At 37.4% G+C, this 17,561-nt stretch overlaps 2 long non-coding RNA genes across 4 annotated transcripts in view; one reads left to right on the forward strand and one right to left on the reverse strand.

The window, feature by feature from the left end:
* Positions 1–1,189: 1,189 nt before the first annotated feature.
* Positions 1,190–17,561, reverse strand: part of LOC116993008 — a 102,540-nt gene continuing 86,168 nt past the window's right edge. For 2 of the 3 annotated variants that reach the window (XR_004417162.1, XR_004417161.1), the window contains one exon: positions 11,465–15,981. This is a non-coding gene — a long non-coding RNA (uncharacterized LOC116993008). Of the gene's footprint in view, positions 1,265–11,464; positions 15,982–17,561 lie in introns of those variants that run through there. The other variant, XR_004417163.1, reaches the window with a different exon arrangement.
* Positions 1,256–17,561, forward strand: part of LOC116993009 — a 99,317-nt gene continuing 83,011 nt past the window's right edge. Inside the window, exon 1 of the long non-coding RNA XR_004417167.2 lies at positions 1,256–2,796. This is a non-coding gene — a long non-coding RNA (uncharacterized LOC116993009). The remainder of the gene's footprint in view (positions 2,797–17,561) is intronic.

Below are 17,561 nucleotides of genomic sequence, written 5' to 3' on the forward strand. Positions count from 1 at the left end.
GTTAAAAACATTTTAAGCTTTGTGCATAAGTCTTTGAACTGCTGCTATTCTGGAGTGAAACAGTAGTTTTCAAGTTCCTGAGACCATATTTCATTTTAGAAACCCATGAGAGAGTTTTTTTAAAATCTTAGAATTCTAATATCAGGAGAAATTCTGAATGCAAAATATTGCTGATCTCTGAATTGCTTTAAGACTAAAGTCTGAAATGGCACTAAACTAGAAATTTATTTTCCCACAACTCTAGCCATTAAAAGTTTTGGTTGAAGCTGAACATTATTCTCTTGATATGTGTATGTGTGGGGAGCTGGGGGTTCATCTCAGAATCTGACAATTGTGAGTCCTGGATAAAATCCACACCTGAGCACAGTGATCAGTATACATCTATGTTAGATGATGAAGAAGCAAATTCTAGGTCTTAATTCCAGGACAAAGAACATTATTCTGCAAGGTCTTGTGCAAGATCTCTCTTCATAATTTTTTAACAAAGGAATAACATGTATGACCTAAGATTGACTTTAATGGATAGCATACACTATTTCTGAGCATAAGAACATATGAGATTCCAGGTTCACAAACTGCTAGTTGAAAATAGTTACTTGGACAGTAAAATCAAGCATGTAAGATTAAAATATCAGCCTTTTGGTTATAGGTGCTAACCTTCTCCTACCCTTTGAACAGTTTATTCACGTAAACAGGGTCAACTGGAAAATGTAGTATGATCATGTGTAGCACATATTTGCACCAGAACACATTCATGTGAAAGAGGCTAAATTAGGGTTCAGAGGCATTTCTTAACTCTCAAGTACTAGTTCTTGCAACTGCAGAAAGCTTAATTTAAAGATTACTCTGCTGGGAATTATTTCACACTCCTTCTTATTTCTGGCATCTGAAGTTACACATGAATCTTGAACCAGCTGCATTGCAGTGCAGGAAGCTATTGCTGGGATTGTTAATATCTTTAACTGTACAGATGGACATTAGCTGAGAAAGGGGTGTATGTGTGTGTGTGTATGTTTATGTGTTTATATGAATGAGGAAAACATCTTGAGTCTACAGGTCAAGAAGCCTGTTCTGTTGCCCTTAAGCTAGGTATTTAGGGGTGGTTTGGGATCCTGCTCATCTTGGAATTTTTTGTAATGTAAGACCACAGACTCAACCTCTTCTTCACCTACCTTTCCATTTTCTTGTCTTCAGCTTGTTCAATCTCTGTCTCTTGGTGTTGGCACTGTCAGTGGGAGCTAGGCCTGCAGCCTGGAGTCTACTACTGTTTTCCCAATAGATAAAAATAAGAGAAGGGTAATGACAATTTTTATCACTTTGCATCCTAAATGGAATTTTATGGGACAAAGAGAAGAGACTTCTGTGGCCCAAAGGGATTTCCTCTGCTGAATACCAAACACCTTCTACAAACAACAGAAATGTGAGAGATTCTCAAAATAAAAGGTCACAGGGATTTTCTATAATAGAAAGACTTTAACAACAGGATGTTGTTACCAGCTGCCCTTCCAGTGAATCAGGGAATATCTTGGTGAAGTACTTCCTCAATATGTTTTTCTGCAATTCAAGGAGCTACTAATTTGAGGGATAGTCACTGGAGTTGTCAGAGTTTGAGTCAGGGACCATGATGTACATTCAGTAGCAGCCCTGAACACAGGGAAGAGAAATAAAAAAGGATTCACAGCAGAAAGGGAGATGACCATTGTACTTGGACAGCCTGGTGGCAGCATGTCCAGGTTTGCTCTGCCAAGGTAACATCCATGTGTCGGACAGAGGGACAGCACTTGTTTGATTTCTGGGAAGAGCCCAACTTCCTTAAGAGAAGGGCAGGGGAGGAATATGGCTGGCTAATGATTTCAAACTGCCTGAAGCAGTGAGTGACCTGGCAGCTGTAGAGAAAAGCATCTTTCTCTGCCCACCCACCACTTGAAGTCACAGTATAAACAGTTATTTTTTACCAAATTTGGCTTAGAACACAATCAGGGATGAGTAAGACAGGTCCACCGGCACTGTGGTCATCCTTGCACCTCATTAGTTTTCCACAGAAATAGGAGCTACTCTTTCTGTGGTTGGGAGAAACACAACAGGTCAATCAGGTTACCACCCACTCCAGAAGTTTGTGTGCCTTTGCGGGGATTACTAGCACACATGGATATAGAATAATATCAAGTCATTTCAGCATGTGGAGAATATACTAAATTCACCACATTCCCGTCCCTACCTCCTCCACTAGCCCTGGTTTCTAGCTATCATCCACATCTGGCCCTCACCATTGTGTTCCCCCACCCACTCCTCTCCCTTGGACTCACAAGCTCCATTTCTTCACTGTGGTCGTAATTGCTTCATTTCTTTGCTGTTCTGAGTACAGGAAGGCATAGGAAGAGGGACAGCACTTGAAACCCATCCATTTTCAGAACAAAGAATCTGACTTTGAGATATGAACAAACAGGAGTGAAGGGCCCCTCTCCCCCCACAGAGGGTCAGAGAAGGGGGGATGCGACACATTTGTCTGTGCTTAGGACAAATCATGAACATAGTGAGAGGTCTGTTGGTGAGTTCAATCATGTTAAAAGACCATGATAACTAATAGGGACTTTGAATATTCAGTGGTATGAAAGTAACCTTGCCTTTTTATGTGTCCTTCCATAGATAAAAAGAAGCAATATTGTTGGGATGCCTAGGATTTCAAAATATTACTTCATAATAAGCATAAAACACTTCTTAAAGCACATATTATGGGTCCAGAAGAACACATCTTTCAGTCTTTGAGAAGTATTTAAACTACCCTGGCAGATGAAGGTAAGAAAACATTAATTTCAGCTAGTCTTTCACTTTGCTACGTGCCAATGAGTACAGAAATGCGAAAATGAAACAACTTAAGAATGTGTAGTTCAAATTACATATGAAAATCATCCATTCAAAGTGTGGATTTAATCATTTTTGTCTTAGTCAGCTCATTCTTTCAATCACTCATTTCCCATTCCAGGTTACAATGCTTACACTGTAGTGTAGATTACTATAATTAACAGGTTAAATGCATGAAAACAGTTTTTTCCCCTTGATGTGCCTTTGGATCCTTTATTTTTGCTAGCAGTTACACTGTAGAGTCACTTCCTATGAAGGAGAAACAACTGCCGTGGGGTTTCTTAATGCTGCTAATGTTCTTTTCTTTCCCTCCAGTAATAACAGTAAGAAATTATTGTCTTTAAATAAAAGAATATAATGGAGAGCATATATCAGGAGAAGTATGTTAAAAGCTGCATGTATAACATCTGTAGGTACAGACCACTTATATTGACAGAGTAGGCAAGGTTGAATTTTATTAAGATGCAATGAGAACATTTCTAATCTCATTGTGTAAAGAAATCCTTTTCTGATCCAAATGAACCCCTTAAGTTAACATGCAATTTAATTTTACAGAATAAAAAAGACAATAGTCTATAAGTGTCTTTTGTGCTGTGATATTTACAGCAAATATCAACATTGTTCTTACTTTGTTTTTGCCACCAATAATGCTGAGCGGCATATCCGTAGATTTATTTATTTTTTAATCTTATGTCCTGCTGGTTATAACATAACTTAATGTACCAGCTGCAATTAACAGACTGTCAAAGGATCAACTAACAAGTGCTGATAAGCTTCATTTAACTAATTTGAGGAGTGGAAGTTTGATTTTCTTTTTTTTTTTCCAGGAAGGTAGCTTGTTTCCTTATTTCCTGTCAAGTGAGCCAACTCCTGTGACCTGTAGTTAAAAGGGCCCTTTGTAATTAAGGCAGTGAGCCTCCAAGTGAACAGTTCTCACAGTAGGAGGGGGAGCAGGGGGAAGAAGAAGAAGAAAAAAGCAACAACAACAACAACAAAAAAAAAGAGGATGCATGACACTGCTTAACTAACTAATCGGAGCTGAGCCAATCCATTTTCCTGCAGGCCACTCAGTGTACCATGAGCACGCAGACTCTCGCCCTTCATTGGCTTCATGTCCATTTTATGGACCAGCGAGTCTATTAAGATCTTGGTGAGTGGCCCTATCCGAGGGCAGGGCTCTCTCTCCGCCTTCCCATAGACTACCAGAAACTGATCAGCCGTGTTATATCAATAACGTTCTCACACCAGGTTGTGTAAATTGATCTTTTACAATTTCTCTCGGTGACAGTCTCTGTAACCAACAAGATAAATCATTCCTCCTGTGGCTTTTTTATTGATTGCTGAGACCTGTATAAAAATTACACTGCTCAAGCTGTGAAGTGAACATCCTCATAAAAGAAGACCTTCTATTTACAATCAAAATACGTTTGGTCCAGATCAAGCACAGATAGTAAAAACTATCCCAATAGCATAAGGGACCAGAATTAACTGAGATTCAAAGCACCAAGAAAGTAACCTGCATAAACTTTTAAAATTGCGAATGGTGCACAACACTACCAAGAAATAAAAAAGAAAAGCAAACAAAAAATCCCCAAACTTGCAAGGTTATAAAGTCTTGTTGGAGTAAAAGCAGTTGTAACAGCAAACCGTTTGTTAAAAACAATGATGCAGAAGAAGCACTGCAACACAATCAGCGAGCTTTTTTTTTTTTCTTTTTTTTTTTGCAATTGCTTGTACAAACACTAACACAAATTGCATTTTGATATCCTTTTAGCACCCATGCAATTTTTTTTTTTGTTTTTTTTTTGTTTTTTTATGGAATGGTAACATTTGAGAACTTCTTACCTTCTCAGACAAGAAATAATTTTCAACTTTGGACGATCTGGCAGCTGTAATATCATTCTAGGGGAATTGATTTAAGCTGCTGCATAGTATTGGCTTTACGGTTTTATTAAAGTAAATAGCCTAATGATGTCTGACATAGGCAATCAAATGCATTCACAGTTTTTAGGCAGCATCAACTCTATAATGATTATATTCCTTCCACTTTATTCCATCATTTTAATTCTGGTAAAATAGTCTCTAATTTCTGTTGCTTTAATTATTTAAAACTTATGCTAACATTGTTTAGAGACATGGTTTACAAGAGTGTCTTTTGAAACAGGTGGACTTAAATGGAGCAAAAGTGTTAAATGTTAAATCATCAAGCACGATGAAAGAATTAGCAAGTGATTCAGAGGGCTGAAAACCAGATATGAAATGCCAATTTCATTGTCTTACTGACTCGGTCTGTATTTTTTGGATAGGACACTTGTGAGCCAATACTTCAATTTACCCACTTGTAAAAAGTTATTGCAGTATCCAGAGGAAATATGTCATTACTGCATCATGATAAGTGAAATCAGTAGAGAAACACCCAAGCCAGCCTTGTTCTCTGGGAAACTGTGAAGGTTAAATTAGTGTTTGCAGAGTACTCTGAAACATTTGATGATGAGACCTTCAGAAATGCATGGTCTTATTATTATGACTCTGACACAAAAAACGAAGGATGCATTCAAGTATTTCATGTTATCAGCAAACTGTGCAGCCGTGATTAGTGCTACCACAGAGAATGATGTACCAAGTAGCCTCTCAAAATTAAGGATGTTGTTAAAGGCATAGTTCCCATTGAGGTCCTAAAAGTAATTCTTTTTCCTGTTGAAATCAAAATCCGTGGTTGATCTAAATATCTATGATATTGAAGAAAACATAGATTTTTTTTTTCTTTTCTCTAAATTATGTGTATATAAATAGATGCTACATGTTTAGAACTGCTAAATACTAAACTACACTAAATTATTCTAAATGGCAAAACTATATACTATTTCTGCTGTTTAGAAATTGGTTGGTCAGAGAAACTTCAGAAATGTGCATCAATCTGAAAATTCAGAGTATGAAAATATTAACTTTTTGCTAGTGCTATAAGACTCTCCATAAATGACAGAAACATTTCTTTATTTGCTCACTGAATTTCCCCACTTAAATGAAAAGCAAGAAGGAGTTTGTTGGAGGAGGGAGGGTTGTAATAAATATGATTATGACTGCACTCTTCTTAGGGAACTGACTTCAGAATTAATTTTGCTGGCACTGTCCATTCCCTTCTCTATTCTTCTTCAAAAGGTATTTTCAAAGGGAGAGAGTTAAAGCACTATTTATTAGAAAAACTTAATTGGGAGAAGCCAGTTCAAGGTTCAGAATCCAGACAAAGGACCAGTGCAAACAAAGGATTGCCTGAGGACACTGCAAGTAGTAAAATATAAAAGTTACGTTTAAAGAACACATTTTGTCTGGGTTTTGGAGTACTTTAGCAAAGTACTCGAATTATCCAAATCAGATTCATCTGATTAATCTCTTCATTATTAGCTTTATTGATATGCTTCACCTTGCGTTTTAGTAGTGATTATGACCCAAGCAGTACTTTTGGGCATTGAGGGGTTTAGTTTGTTTCCTTTAGGCAAGAATGAAAAATAACTCGAGCTAATTTCTAGCAGCATCCTCTTGATTTCTCTTAATCCTGGACTGTGATGACTCTTCAAGCATCTCATTGGAAGCAATTGTGGGAAAAAGGCCATTCCCTTTTCAGCTGTTCTTCCAAACCCTAATGAGTTAACAATTGAAATACAGAAAGTTGCTTCAGAGGTCAGGAGAGTATATTCTACACAATGGTCACAGCATTTGAAACCATGACAGCACTATAAATTGACAAACTAAAGCAGAGCACTTGGTGGTCTGAAGTGGAAAAAAGAACATCAGCCAAGAGCAGTAAAAAGACGAGCCATGAAACCACACAGAAAAAAATGAGTGATTTTTTTTCAGATCACCTTGTTAGAATTTAGTGTATCAGAGGTCAGATGAGTAGAACAATAATAAGGTCCAAGGTTGAATACCACTGGGGAAGCTTAACCCAGGAGCTCCAGGTCAACCATAAGTGAATGAGGTAGAAGAGTGAAACAGGAGTCGCCCGGGAAGGGACGGCACTGAAGTCAGCGGGTTAAGGGGAGGAGCCTGGCAGTTATCAATTAGACTAAGAGAAAGCTCTAGCACCTGGGATAGGAAAATAATCCCAGTGTGATGAAATGAGATTTTCTCCAGTGCAGAGTTCTTCTTCCTTGGTTTTCAGATTTTGAGAAATTTGAAATGCGCATAGCTAAACATCTAAATCTGTAGCAAATGAGAAAACACTGGCCAGTTGGACACATGTTTTATGTGCATATGACAATATTTTCATCCCACACTGGACACTCTGCTGAAATAGAGGTATAAATTCTTTTAAAAATATGTGCAAACATATACACACACAGGCAAACACAAGCATGCACACATGCACACCACTGTAAGGCGGGGTGTTTTTCAACTTCTTATTTTGTCTTTAGAAAAGAATAATTCACACCAATTTTATTTTTAACTTATGAGGAGGAATTTCTTCAGATTTGTGAAAAGAATTGCTTCAAGTGATAAGTATGGAATATTTAAGTGACATTTTACAATGTAAAATATATATATGTGTGTATATATATATATATGTGGTTATGCAACTTCCTCTTCTGATGAACACACATCACCTAATTTAGTAGGAATTTTGCCATTGATTCCATTGGAGCTAGAAGAGGCCCAAAATAAAGCAGATCATGTCTGGTATCTCATGGTTCAGAGTGCATTGAAAATATCCAGGTAAAACTAGCCATAACTATCCACCAATATGAACACGTTTTTCTCTTATGCAGATTTCCGTTCATGATTGTTATAAGATATGAACAACTGTGGTATTACCTTTGTAGATATCTGGGTGAGTGGCATGGAGGTGAGGGTGTAGTGTGTGAATGTGTCTATACAGCAGAAGTTTTTTGTGATGCCTACACTATGTACCTGAAATATTATTCAGTCCTCATGTGGTAAAAGGGCAAGGATGTATAATGTCAGCTTGAGTCAAGCTCTAAACGTACTCTCTAACCTACTACCCTATTTTTCTATTTGTCTATTCTTAACCTCAGATTTCTGAGGAATTATATAATTCTGGATGGCTGCTAAAACCAGCAAAATTCTTACAGGCAAAGTCTCACCAGTTGTAGTAAAGCACACAGTATCCCTACTATCCGCTGGTGTGTACATGCTGCTTTTTGGGTTACAAAAGACTCATTGTCAAGGTATTGTGGTAACTTTTCGAACTCCTTCCCTTTTGCTACTCCAGAACAATTGTACTAATACAGATAAAGCAGAGGCTGACTGCTAAGCACACAGGTACATTCTGCTCCACAGTCAGTGTCTTCCCACATGCACCAAAGATGAAGAGATTATATTGCCAAGTGACTTCTTTCTGCTTTAAACAGGATGAGTTTTCTGAAAGCTTCTCCTACAAAGACTGAAACAGAGAAGTCCAGGGACAAAAATACCCAGCCCTTTTTCAAGAGATTGTCAATAGTGGCCCTGAAATCTAACAGGGCAGGAAAAATATATGGTCTACTTAAAGAAGACAAAAAAGTTTATGAAAGGAATATGAACTGTAGTTTTCAAGTTCTTGGCTGGGTATTTTGCTTGTTTGGAAAAAATGGGTGAATATGAAGCCATGACTTTATTGTGTATGATAAAAGAAAAAGGGCATAACTTCTTCAAGAGGTCATTTAAGGTATTATTTGTCTGAAGGAAAAGATACTTGATGTATTTTTCTCTTAACAGTTCTCTTTCTGATAACATTAGACAGTTAGATTTACGTACATCCTGGAAATTATGAGAGGTCATGCCAGATGTAAGCATAGGAATCAGGAAAAAGAGGATAAAAAGTTTTAAGAGAGGAGATCCTTTATAAAATAGTATGCAGAAGCATGGGTGGCAATAACATTTCTCTTGTGTGTAACAGGGGAAGTTGGATTAACTAGTATTAGGATTTAATATGCTTTTCTTAGGGGAAAGTTTGTTTCTTTAGCTTCACACAAGAGTGAAGGTGCTGCACCCTTCTGTTTAATGAACATTTTTTCTTTCTTACAGAACAAGTCAGTTTCAAACTCAAATTGATAACATCTCTCTGGGATGCTACTCACAAGAAGACATGCCATTGTTTGTAGCATTCCCAAATAGTGTTGCATTTGCCCTCAAGAGTCTCTAAAGTACTCTGTATGCCTTAAAGCTATATTTCTAATATTTTTATTCTGCAAATAGTTCATCAGGGCCAAAAACAAATAAATTTAAAATTAGCAAAGTAGTTCCATTAACTGACTCTGATGATCCAATGTTAGAGTAAAGAGAGGTAAAAATTGTAGGTTCACCAGTTGCAATGTGAAACAAAGCACAGTTGCCTACTAGATAGATGGACAGAGTTTTCTGAACCTAAATATGCCACAGTCTTGGGGTAGGATTTGGATCTTGCTCAGCTGAATTTTCCTCCAGGCTCCATCACCCATACTAGCTAGAGCTCCATAGATGTAATGGAGATTCTACATCATGTGTTGACACCTACACTGTAAGCACCTAAATTTGAGTGCTTCAATTCATAGGCATTTAGAGAGTAGACATATAGTTTATATCTACTTACCATTAAATAACTAGGTAGGCTAGTTGGAATAGGTGTAAAATCATCTACACCTGAACTGGAACCACACATTCCCCCAGTAGTCAGTAAGAAGAAATAATCACTTGCAAAGTGAGATTCACCTCAATCCACAGTAGATACCTGAAATAAGACAGTTATAAAAGGTGTATTGTTTTCCACTGAAGAAAACAGAAAACTAGTTCAGGTAAAGACACCTACGTAAGGAAAACAAATGTTTCCTTTGCTCATGAGCAGTCAGAGAGATTTAAGGATTTGAAAAAGATAATGAAGTGGTTTTAGAACTCTTGGTGAGAGTGATCTCCCACAGGAGGAGGATGCCACTGATATCCCATCTGAACTGTAACTAGTAGCTGGTGGATATCTACCAGAGGCTCATAGGGCATCATCATGAAGTACTTATAAGCTAAGTCAAGAAGATGAGAAACGTATGTGATGGGGAAAGGAATCACTAGAAGGACTCAAGGCAGTGTTTCCATGAGCTTGGAAAATGGTTTTTGTGGTGGTATTTTCAAGATACAAGCAGGAAACAACAACAGCTGTCCATGCTTGAAAGGGAAAAAAAAATGCAGTTCTCCAGATAAAAGTTGAGTTGTAGATAAGTGGTGGAAACTGAGAGAAGGATGCATCTTAGACATGCATTGCAGAGCTGGCAAAATAAAGATATGGCCTGTGAATTCCCCCTGCTGACTGTGCAGGCTGCCCCTGTGGTTGTGGAAGAGGGATTCCCAACCAAAAGAAATGGCAGATGTAACACTTCAGCTCCCCTGCACCCAGCATATTTAGATTCTGCTGGTTTAAAATGGATCTTCAGCAGTTAAAATGTCAATAGACTCTTATCAGAGACATGTTATTAGCTGTAACTCATTTTCCTGCACAGTTAGAAAAACTGTATAAATTGGTTATACAGATTTATCAGTCTGTTAGACAGAAAGACAAACTCTGGTCATCTTAAGAGGTACTCCTCTTAGCACGTTTTTCCCAGTTGATTGAAGACCAAAATGATTGATCACATCTTTGTTAAGGATTGCAGCTGGGGAAACTGGGAAACTGTGGGAGTCACAGTTCATTGAAGTAAATCACATGTACTCTCTGTGTTAGTGCAGAATGGCAGAGGGGACAGATGCCCAGCGTGATCCAGCCTGTCTAATTTCATACAACCAGTGAATCCTTGACTATGGGCTCTACAGGGCTCTGATTGTGAAAAAGAAGGGACAAAAAGATCACAGTTAAAAACCTTCGGTATGGAAAATATGCAAAGTTCTCAGTAGGGAAGAAAGACAGATAAAAATATTATAATTTATCATCAAGGCCGTAATTCCCTCTCCTCACCCATCACAGAAAAATTCAATTGAAAAGAAAGACTGCAGAGTTTTCAAAGACTTTGCAAAACTGGTGATACTGGTAAAATCAGCACCAACTTTGGTGTTTTAAATAATGGTTTTTGTACAAAGTCTATGTTCTTTTGTGACAATGCAGGATCAAGCTGACACAATAACAATTATATCAGAAATAAAATTAATGGCATCACCACTAAATTGTTTCTGAATTCAGTATAAAAAATGTCTAGCAAGTGGGCAGTCAGAAGTGAAAGCATTACCTATTCCCTTTCAAAAAGGGGCAAAAATATATCCTTAGAAAGTTCAGTTCACTCTGGTGAGGGGGTGGAATGATTTTCACCCTTTTCTCATCAGCTAGAATGCTTTTCACAGCCAAAAAATCACAAGGTACAGTTAGATACAAGACTACTTCTGTAGGAAAATGTGTTCATGTTAAAAATGAATAGAAATTATAGCAACAGAAGAAAATGAAACTTGCAAGCCCAGAGAAATAAAACAACTTGTTATTTATGATAAACAACAGGGGATTGTTGTAGGTCTGAAGCAATCAAAAGAATTTTGCACCACAAAGCAAATCTGAACAAAAATAATAATAATACTTAGAATTCAGACTTTTCATTTATTGAATTGTTTCTGTACAACAAGCTTTTCAGAATAACACAATACATTTTAATGCTCTGGAATTATTAATGAAACAACCTAGTTGTAAAAGAATATAGAGCTATACAGAAGAGAGAGCTGTTATTTTGTTGGCTCACATGCTTCTTACTCACATATCCATTGTGTGTACTTTTCTGTCCTAAAAGCGTTGCTCACATTAGTTTTTAAGAGTGTAGGAGTGCATTTAATGATTAACTGAGAGAAATAACTGTTTGATAATACCTTACCATGTGTGGACATAAACTGGATGGCAGTCTTTTATTTTAGTGGTTTTCCATTTCCCCTTGTTATTATTTTTATGGTACACAGCCTCACAGAAAATCTGACTTCTTCCATGGCTTTTCATTTATTCCCTTTTTCACACTTGAAAGTTCTGCCAAACTCAAAGGAGTGACTATAGGTCTTTTTCAAGACCCAGACATAAAATAAATCAGTGATCACTGCCAGATTACAAATTTTTCCTTTTAAAAATTTGCAAATCCCTAAGAACTTTATCCCAGTCTGCAAAATAAAATTCAACATTCCAGTGGTGCACAAGTCAGGACACTATTTGGTCTTTAGCACAGTAAGGAAAGCACCATATCCCAGTCAATGTAATCCATATACTTGAAATTGAGAAAAACTTTTAAATTCAGGTGTATTTAGCACTTAGACCTTCTTGTATTCTTACTATCATGTAAGAACTTTACAGAAAGATGGTCTGAAGGCTTTGTCAGGGAAGTGTTACCTCTTCTTTTATCCTCAGCTGCAGTACAAGGACAGAAGGAAGAAATACTTTCCTCCAAAAATTTGAGTCGAGTGTGTGTGCCCAAAGCAAAAGAATTTTTCTTCCTTCCTGAGGAAATTCAACAGAGATTGTTAACCTTGGAATAACTGGAGAAAGAGAAATAATTGCACTACTGTGTCATTTCAAGTCTGTCAAAATACTTTCTGTCTCCATCAAGATATTGATGGTCCCTTCCTAGCAACTACCTTCTCTACTAGAGTTTTCATTATCTTGCTCAATTATTGAGAAATAAACACATGAACACAGAAAATATACCTTAAAAGCTGCTATATGCCTGCATGAGAAATGTATCCATGAGTTTAAATTATTAACACCCCTGGAGTGTGCAAAGTCTATCTGAACTGACCTTTGAAGCTTTTGCATTGCGAAGAGCAAAGGGGATGGAATTCTTTGAACAGATTGTTATAACTTGTTCACCTAAGCCTTTCAAAGACTACTGGACTGCCACTAAGATAGGCAGATATGTATATGGAGGGTTAATTACACAATGTCCATAAAATGAGGAGAAATTAATGCAATAAGATTACACTTTATCTTGATTTAGTTGAAACTAAATGGAAAAGTTTTTGTATGTGAGAAGAACATACATAGTGACAGTAAAACAATTTTAAAGCAGAAAGAGGCAGAAATTCCCTAGCTACAAAGCACAAGCCATTCACTTGTTGTCTGGAAGAGGAAAGAAGAACCAAAAGCTGGTATTTCCATGTCTTGTTCATACTTCATTGCATCTTCCTTTGAAGTTGTGACTTTGATCACTGTTCACAAGACACTGGACCAAATGGGCTTCCAGTGTGATACAACTGAACATTTCTGTGATCCCAAATGCCACAGGATTCCTTTATGCTAGAACACATTCAGCATGATGGATAAACTTGTGAGCATTTCAGGAAGGAACAGATATCCTAGATCATTCTCCTCTTTCTCAATGAATTCTTTTTATCAGCTGCTGTTCTTCCTCTATATTATTTTTGTAGTGAATCGCTCTTTATTTATCTTTACTGCCCAGGCATGCAGCCTCACAGAAAAGTTTATGATACTGCTGAGTATGTAATGATAGAAAGTTGGTCAGGGAGAAGTGAGCAACACATAAACAAATACCTATAGCTCAGCCTTATTTCAGTCCCAGATCTGCAGCATACAGATCACATTCAGGTTTATTCTCTTGACTGCCCTGTGGAAATATGTCACATATTGTGGTAATTGAACACTTTATTCAGAACACAGTTGTGCCAGGATAAACCTGATTGTCATGGATGAGCTTAGGACAAAATCTTGTTATTCGTTCTCCAACTTTACATTAATAGAAAATCAAGATCTTCAGAGCAGAATAAATGACCTTTAGCTGAATAAAAATCACAAGGACCAAAGTTATGTTGGTGTTATCCTGTGAACTGTCTGATAATTATACACTGTTCTGCTTCTTTGTCTTTGTCTGTGCATATACATATATTTACATTTTATTTTTACACTGAATCTTTCCTTATACTTAAAAATTGCCTTCACCACTGGAATAAGTACTATCAGTGTATTTCATGCCAATGGTGGTGCCTCACCCTTTACAACAGCTTTTCTTGGCCCAAAATCAGTTGATCTAAGTTCTTCATAGTTCAGCAACATTTGTTCAATTCTTGTCATTCCATCATGGAGATGTTGATCAGATCAATAGAAAACACTTTATAAAAGTAACCTTTTCCTCACTAGAAAACCAGCAGTTTCCTTTTAGAAAGGGAAACATTTTCACAGAAAATTTTCATACCCTTATAATCTCAAATTAGTTTGCAGCCAAAGTATTCATCCCACCAAAAAAAAATCAAAAAAACAAAAACCACAACAACACAGCCCTACTTGCTGTTTAGTTTAATTTAGTTTCTTCACTTTTTAAGGATTTATTCCTTATTTGTCAAGGAAAGCAATATACTAACAGTGCATACTTTTTTTCACTCATCATTTTCCACTGATTTCTCAACCATACTCAATGAAACTCTAGCTTGTAAAGTCATAGCATGCAAAAGCAAAGGAATCTGTTGGAAGAACTGTACAATTGCCAAGATGGTTCAAGGCTCTTTTCTTATTTCTTGGACATGGATATTTGCATAACACTGTATATTTTCCATGATCAAATAGCAGGATTTTTTAACTCCCCTGTTCTTGGATACAGTCCTGAAATCCAGCCAAAAAGATCCACTGTTTTAGTAACTACTACCTTGCACATTAAGTGATACAGGATGACCAGGTGTCAGGTAATCTGTGGTCCATTCTAGTAGCTCACAGCATCCTGGGTAAATTTCAGTTTTCCAATATTTATTTCACTGGCAAGTGCATCTAGCTGCCTGAAAGACTGCCTCTCACACTGCTAGATTTCTCTGCTGTAGAAACTACATCTAGTGAAACACAACTTTCTGGGACCAGAGCCAGGTCACTCTCAGTTCAGTAGCCTTATCTTTGAATTTACAATTAAGAGCTCATGCATGTCTCCTTTCATGAGAGGCAAACCTCATTCTTCCAGTGATCCATCCCCCTCAAATATCGAACTGGTGCTACCAGTAGACTGCATCTTTGCACACATGATGAGATTTTTCTGGCAAAAATTGCTGTAGGGTTTTATTCCTCCTTGACTGAATATCTGTCACTTCCAAACTGATGTTAATTGATGCCTCCTTGCTGTGGTGGTGGGAGTTTCAGAACAGATGTTAATGCAGCAATGAGCATCTTAAGGAAATTTAAAATATAAAAAGACTAACTTGTGCTTACAGTCTATATATACTATGGAAGATGTATTGAAAAACAAAATAAAGAATATACTTAGCTGCTGTGGGTGGGGTCTGAAATTAATACATTCTCTGCATTTTTAAAACTAAGTCTGCATAAATAAACCTACTTCTCTTCCTCCTTAAGTAGTATTTTAAATGCGGCACATATCTTTTTCCTTCACCAGGTAAGCATCTGAAATAATAGGGCTTACTGATACACATTCTAGTTCTAGCATCTAGAGTCAGAGGTACAAGTGAGCTGAACTTAGAAAATATTGCTGCTAAATAATTACACACTGTCTTTAAATTATGGTTTGCTGTTTCTGAAAATGACTGTATCATCCATCAAAGTGTACTGTAAGCATTTTAAATAGATATGTCACGTAAAGGTATTCTTTAAGATTACATATAAATGCATTTCCTTTTATTTTGTATTCATATTTAATTCTAAGTCCATTATTTGAGATTCGGGATGGGATACATCTACATATGAAGCTTTTATACTGCCCTGTAAGTTATACAGTATAGTTTAATATTAAGATTTTACTAGACAGTTACACAGTACTCGGTTTTAATATGGAATACTTCATCATGTTCATTATTGCCTATTTAGACTCATGTAAACTGACACTCCTGAAATAAGCAAGCTTTAAAATGTTAATATAAATGTTATGACTCTTTTAATTGCAATAGACATCTCATTAAGTAATTTAATACCAGAGGGACCTCTTACCAATACACAAAAAAACATACTTTGCCCAGCTTTTACATACAGTACAATATGACAGATTTTTTTTCCACAGCGATGCTCATCTGCTTGCTCTTTGCCATCCACATCCTGAGTGAGAACATCTTGGCAGCAAGCTGCCTTGATGGGCTGGATTAGCTGGCTTAAACCAGAGCACCTTTGGTGAGGCTGTACCTGTCTGCTCAGGACCTGTCAGAAGCAGCACCAGAGAGAGAGCTACCTAGACCACGGTCATGGTGGAATTAGTTCTTCACCTAGGTGGAGAGAAAAACATGCATGACATTTCCATTAGCCTAGAAGGCAGAAACATCTGGTTACTTGGTTCAGCTCATCAGCAGGAGAGCCTGTAGTTGATTAGCCCTTCTCTCAGTAGTAGGCGTTACTACAGTCAGTGGGAATTACTAAACATGGTTTCAGGGGACTGGCGTTAATTTGCCTCGCCAAAATAATATGCAATTTTTTAAGGAGTTTGTGTTAATTAGTTCTATAATTTGATGTGATGTGATTGGTTTTGCACAAAGAAAAGCAGAACAGGGTTTGCTATTAGAAGCTGCAGTAGGAGAATCAAGAGGTGGCACTTAAACAGCTCACAGTGTGAATTTGCAGTGGTGAAAGGCCTTAGTTCATGATCTAATTATACAATGGGATTCCCTTTCTCAAAAGCTAAAACCCTCTGGATTCTTTTCTTGTCTTCTTCCAAGATATTTTATTTTGATTACTGTACTTTTAATTTCTTGTACCTACTATTTTACCACAGATAAAGTCACTTTGGATATCCAAATTTGGTCTGTTTTTTATAATATTCCACTTTTCCCAGAAAAAGAAATATGTAAATGGTAAAATCTGGCAATTGATTGTTTACATAATTCCTAACTGCATCTCTCTGCCTGCCTTCTACTGTCCAGTCACTCACTCTTTTACAACCATTATTGACAATTTAGGCTTCTTTGCTACCTGTGGAATGGTTATCAGTGGTAGCACTGATGTCAGAATTACAGTTTCTGCCAGGACAGCTGATAACTGTGTAGTCTGGGATCTTAGAAACATACATGAGGCAGTCAACATTCTCTCATTAAAAGCATTTGCTGCCTGACGGCTGCGGAAAAAATTTTAGAACTGCACTAAAAAGTATCTGCTGAGGGTTCTGGCTGAATGAGAGGGTTAAGATTTTTCCTCAGGATTTGCAAGTATGGGAGTAGGCAACTAAAGCAATTCTCAGGAATAGTATACCCTTCCACATTTCTCTGCTCTTCTCAAATTTCTTGCCTATTTGGACAGCAGATTCTTTGGACTGATGGCTATTTCTTCCTAAGTGCTTGTACAGGTGCTCTGCACACTGAGTTGCCAGTCCTGGCAGTGGCCTCCAGGCACAGCTCTCTTAGACATGCCAGTTAATTAACTCACAGCTCTCTCCCATTATCTGCCACCCCCACCTAATATTTTAAAATTTCATGTCACCTCCACTAGCAACAAGAGGCAGTAGTTTATTTATCACTATTTCCACAGGAAGGAAGTCTGATACATACAGTATGCAGTATATACATTATCCAAATTTAGCCAGATATTTTTTCAGGAGACTTGTCTCCTTAAGCTGTTTGTCTTGTTAATGGCTACTGCTTCAGATCACCCTTGAAGAGAGACTCCCTCCATGCACTACCAAAATTTAGGCAGTGTGGTGCACCTCAGGATATCCATTTCTATCCTTGTGCAAGAAAACCCCACGCTTGAAAGCCTGTCTCTGCCAGGGATGGCCGAGAGAAACTTATTTGCATGTTTTTTGAAAGAGTCCTCTGTGGACTGGGGTTTCATACTAATCTGCTGGGCAATGGAGAAA

The sequence above is a fragment of the Catharus ustulatus genome, chromosome 2 (genome assembly GCF_009819885.2).
Source record: "Catharus ustulatus isolate bCatUst1 chromosome 2, bCatUst1.pri.v2, whole genome shotgun sequence".
Classification (NCBI taxonomy): Eukaryota; Metazoa; Chordata; class Aves; order Passeriformes; family Turdidae; genus Catharus; species Catharus ustulatus.